The sequence below is a fragment of the Myodes glareolus genome, chromosome 2, assembly GCF_982192425.1.
Source record: "Myodes glareolus chromosome 2, mMyoGla1.1, whole genome shotgun sequence".
Classification (NCBI taxonomy): Eukaryota; Metazoa; Chordata; class Mammalia; order Rodentia; family Cricetidae; genus Myodes; species Myodes glareolus.
In genome coordinates, this window is record NC_142027.1 from 108,357,988 (window position 1) to 108,363,989 (window position 6,002).

Below are 6,002 nucleotides of genomic sequence, written 5' to 3' on the forward strand. Positions count from 1 at the left end.
GGGTTTTGTACTTTAAGATAGAAGGGGGCCATACTCTGGGAATCCTGAGTATGGACCTGGCCAGTATCCAAGAACCTAGCCATTACCAAGTGGTGGGGGGTGCACACCATTAATCTCAGCCCTTGGGAGGCAGAGGCAGAGAGATGTCTCAATTTGAGGCCAGCCTGATCTACAGAATGAGTTCCAGGACAGCCTGAACTCCATAGAGAAACCCTGTGTCAAAAAGGAAGGAAGGAAGGAAGGAAGAAAGAAAGAGAGGCAAACTTTTAAGAGTTCCCTGATACCAGACTTAACTGTTGCTTAATAACTGGTATTTAAGAAGAATGTGACTTCAAATTCATGATAAAAATCTTCAGCGTGCGCCTTTAATCCCAGCACTCGGGAGGCAGAGGCAGGTGGATTTCTGTGAGTTCGAGGCCAGCCTGGTCTACAAGAGCTAGTTCCAGGACAGGCACCAAAGCTACATAGAAACCTTGTCTCGAAAAAAAAAAACAAGCAAAAACAAAACAAAACAAAACTTCTATATAACTGGTTTTTCCTGTTATTTCCCCATTACACTTTATAATTGGTCCAAATACTGGCAGTGCTTGTACACTCTCACTGTAGGGTTCCCTGTGATCTTCATGAGGTATTTAAGACTGCTTAGCATGAAACCTGGTGTGGTAGTACATGTCCTTAATATCAGCATTTGGGAGGTAGAAGTAGGAAGATCAGAAGTTCAAGGTCATCCTCAGCTACATAGAAACCTCAAGACCAGCATTGTCTACACAAGTTCCTTATGTGATAGTCTTAATGTCAGCTTGATACAATCTAGAATCACTGTGGGAGAGAGAACTGAGGATGACTGTGAGAGATTGTCTTAGCTAGCTACATCAATTGATGTTGGAAGACTTGCCCACTGTGGGTTACACCAATCCCTGTGCTTGAGAATTTTGTTGTTGGAATATTTTATCCCAGTGACAGAAAAGAGACTAAGACAGCCTGTCTCAACACAAAATCTCTAAAGACCAATACCAGCTTTCACTGATGCCCTCTTAATCCCTTACTCCTCCTATAGTGGTCATTTCTCTGCCTTGACCATTCATACAAATCATTCATTTCTGTGCTTGAAAACTCATCCTGGAGTTACATCTCTGGTGTTCCTACCGCTTGTTTGTACCCCTTAATGAAACAAAGGGCATTTTAAGTCCAGCATTGTAAATATTTAGTTATTTTCCTTGCTAGCTACAGATGGAAGTTCATGATCTGTGTCCATAGGGCTCTCTTGATCTGTACTGCCGTTCTGCTCAGCTAAATCCTTTCCTGTAAATATTACATTGTTAGGTTGTTTTTATAGTGCTAGTATATAGTCAAATCCAGTGACTCGGACTTGATAGGTAAATGTTGTACCACAGAGTAACATCTACAATTCAGGTGTATTATCCTATAAGACACAAATTAAAAGCATACCTGGCTTCTGAAAGCAGTAAATTATCCCGATGAAGCATTCTTGGATGGAGCTCAGTGACAGAGCCTCTGTCTATATATGTAGGAGATTCTTGGTTTGATCTAGAACCACAAAAATACACCTTAAGACTGACAAAATACAGATCAATGATAAAATGTGCACACAAGACTCTGGGTTCAACACCTAACATCACAGAAAATGCAAAACAGTAAATCTGGCAGGACACTGAGAGGCTCTGTAGGCCTGCTCTTTAGTCAAGTGGTAAAAAGTAAAATAATTCAAAGTCATGTACTTTTCTGGAAATGTTCCTTTTCCCGTGTGTGTGTGTGTGTGTGTGTGTGTGTGTGTGTGTTGAACCAAAACTATTTTCTTCTCCTTCCTAGATCAGGGAAGTAGGAACCACGTTTAATGGTTATAGACAAGAACATGCAGCTTACTCTGGACTCCCACTGGGAGATACCTTTTTAGGACTGTGATTTAGCTTGGCTCCTTCCCTGGTGATCTGTTACAGTGTATCTTGGTCCTGTATGTGTGTGTGGTGGAAAAAGGGGTTCCCTTCTTGCTATAATCTATGCTTGGGTAACAGTGATTCAACCATGGGTTCATTGTGGAAATGTCCAGGCTTTGAGTTCCCTTACTATTGCTTGAGTGAAGATTTTCCACTGCAAGGAGAAGTTAGCTTTAAGGACTTTAGACTTCAGTCCCACCCCAGTTAAATGCTGAGCTTCTTAGTGGAGTATCAATCAGAAAGTGATTATTGTTGACCCTGCTTCATTCCTCAAACACAGGCACCAAGAATTTTAACTGGTCAGAAAATAGCTACCCCTTCATTGTCTCAAAGACCCTCAAAGTGTCTTCCCACTTCAAATAATTTAGTTTAAAAATACAGATGTGTACCCAGCTGCTTGGGTTTTTAATTAATTCCAGATGTAGTCAAGTTTACAATCAAGAATAGTCATCACACGGGGTCTCATATATCCTATGATTCTGGGATGATAGTTATGTGCCACCATATCCCTATTGTTTACTTCCATTAAAGCCTGAGCTGCTAACGTGACATATCACACAGCTCATTTATCTATACACTCATCTAATTGTTGGTCATAGGTCACAAAAGACAAATGAGGTCAACAGTACAGTTCAAGGAGTTCTAGGGGCTGGGTCATTGAACAAAGCATTCCAGGCTACAGTCAGGGAGGACCTAAAGACAGACACAGACACACACACACACACACACACACACACACGTGACATTGCTCTTGGTTACCACAACTAGATGGTAAGGCCCTACTATTGAAGGTACAGTGCATTTTGGTTGCTATAAAGAAATACTGTTGGAAGTAAAGTGAAATCTTCTCATAGTGAGACTTCATGGTGTTTCAAAGTGATATTCAGACCTCTCTTGATACATTATTTCTTTTGGTTAACCCAAAGATTCCCTTTTCCTTGGCCATGCACCATAGAGGCGAGGATCAGAGAGGAAGTAGCCACAAGTACATCTGTCATTCTACATGCTACAATAAGAGCACAGACACTGAGTCCTGGTCAGAGGAAAAGGAGGAACTGCTCCCCTCTGAGATGCAGCCTCATCCTTCAGACAATTCAGGAGAAATAGGCATGTACTTTAGTAAGAAGCAAAAGACACAGAGAATCCTCAGCCAATCATGTGTCAAATACAAACATAAAAACTCTTTTCCATTACCATAAAGCAGGAAGGAGCCATCCATCTCTTTTCACGGTCTATAGTCTCTCTTTCTTCAGCCTGCCTGTCTAAATAGCCCTGGTTAGCCTCACAATCTTTCTGCCCCAGTCTTTCAAACAAGTGCCAAATTGACAAGTCCAAGACACTAAGCTAGGGCACATGTATTTTCAAGCCATTTTTGAAAATGAGAATGATAACTAGATCATTCACATCCCTGAAGGCAGAGCACAGTGAAGAAGATGCCAATTCACAAAATAAATTCAAGTCTTAATGTGTCATGGTATAAGCTCAACTCACACCTTCATATAAAGTAACAATGATAATAAATAAATAAGTAAATAACTAAGTAAATAAATAAAACAAGATAATTGTGAGGTGTGTTGGCTCATTTCTTTCATGGCAGCATTCAGGAGGCAGAGGACCACTGAAATTCTAGCAAGATAAAAACAATCTCTCATAAACTGAGTGTGGTGTCACAGGGCTGTCACCCAGCTATTCTGGTGACCACTGACTCGGACTGAGTGACCTTAAGGCCAGATTTACGCGGAGATGGTCTGGGAGGACTCAGTTAAAAATTAATGGCAGACCATTTACCTAGCACAGAGGCGGCCCTGTATGCCTGGCTGGAGGCCAGAAAGGGATGTCGAATTCACTGCAGCTGGAATTCTAGACAGTTAAGTGCTGCCATGTGAGTGCTGGGAAGCAGACCTGGGTCCTCTAGAAGAGCAGCCCACACCCTTAATCTCTGAGCCATTCTTCTAGCCCATAAGGAAACAATCTAAACATTATTTTTATCACACAAGGAAGGCCCCTGATCTAGATCCCGTGTTTGGTGAGAGCCAGTTTTCCAACTGTTTCCACATTTTGGGTTTAGTTGGTCACCTAATAGTGTTTTCACTTTCTCCTGGGGCTGGCAAGATGGTTCAGAGGGTAAAGACACTACCACCATGCTTCAATCCCTGGGACCCAGGTGGTAGACGGAGAAAACTGACTCCCACAAGGTGACTTCTGGTCTCCACATGTGGGCCATGGAATGTCTCTCCTATCCCATTTGCACATATAAAACTGACTAATTTTTATCAAAAATATTTATTCTTTGTCTTTCACATCATGCATCCCGATCCCACCTAGCCCCATTCCCTCACATCTGCCCTCCGTCCCTGCAACTCTCCCTCCAAAACATGAATAAATAAAACAAAATAAATTTAAAATAAAGAATGGGAAAAAAGGAAGAAAGGGAAAATCTTATCATGGAAGCTGCAGTGTGACACTGAGTCACACAGGAAATCCCTCTATCCAGACAGCTTTACATGCAGGTGTTCATCACAAAGAATCGTTGGTTTGGTTCCAGCTCCCTGTTAACAGCTACACTGTTAAAGCTGGGCCCTCACTGGGACTCTTCTTGGACAGCCCGTTGCTGCCCTGTGTCATGGAGATCCTGTAGCCCCAGGTCTTTAGGACTGCCCCACAATCCCACCGGTGCTGCAGCAGATCACAGATGGGGTGGTGGACCAACACTTAACCTTGGTTCTGGGCCTGGGTAGTGGCAGGGTTGGAAAGCCCACAAACTCTTCCCCCATCTTCACCACCAGGGAGAGTTCTCCACTATTGCCCTGGCTAATTCAAATCACCTAGCTGCCTTCCTGCCCACAGCTCTGCTCTGCATGTACAGTGTTTGGGCGACCTCTTCTGGCAAATAAGTCTCTTTGTGCTATGGACCGGCTGAAGGGAGCCAATCAGACCTTAAGGGAATCAGGGCGAAGGCACAGGAGAAATCAGGATACGACAAGGAAAAGTGACATATAGACATTCTCAATGTTTTTGAGACATGCTGTTGCGATTTACTTACTTCAGTGCAGAATTATATATTATTACAAAACAAAGGACTTGGCAAAGGCATATATCATCAGATCATAAAATAGAAAAGAACGGCATAAAACAGTTTTACAAAGAGAATCTTTAAAGATGCTTTGGCATGAGTACAAGGACTTTTGCTTCCTTACATTTGTAAAGTTATCCCTTCTTTTTTCTTGTTATTAGAGAGACCATTGTTCTTGAGTTAGCCCATCTTTATCAACTTGTACCAGGTGGCTGGCTGGGCTCAGCTAAGTGACCTTGTGTGTCTGGGTGAGAAAGAAGAAGAAGGCTACTATCTTCCTGGAAAACTTTCTGAGACTCATTTTGTACCATTAATCTCAACTCCTTTCCCTTCCCGACTCTCAGGGTCAGATGCTATAATTAGCCTAGGTTTTCTGGCCATAAGGAAGGTTGCATAGGCCTCCTGTTAAGTTGTACATAAATGCCTAATGCTGTTTCCCTGTAGAAGGCTTCTAAGGTTTTTTTCTGCTAAAATTAACTCTTTTTATTCCACATCATCAAGGAATTGTCCTAATGATGATTCTGGCAATTCCCAGAATTGGCTACTTTTTTAAGGCTTTAATTAATAGTGGAGCAGAATTAAAAAATGTCCTCAGCAGTTTTGTTTATACCCATAACTGCCTGGAATAGTCTGATCTGTTAGCAATATGTAAGGATCACAAAGAACACACAGACAAGGGAAAAGACACACATATGGCTCCAAGGACAGCCAGGTCGAGTCAATACTAATGGCGACTCAGGTAGCATTACACCACAACTGGTTGCCAAGGGACCGCCTGGAACACACAGCTCCTAGAAGCACAAATCCCACTCCTACCGGCAACATTTGCCCATCCAGTCAGCATTTCTGCTACACTGGCGAGACAGCCGTGGATGTAGCATCTTTGCAGTTGTCCTGAGAAAATGAGGCACAAAGCAGGCCTGGCAGCGCACCAGGAGTGGGTCCTTTTCTTGTCAATTATCATTGAATGCTAT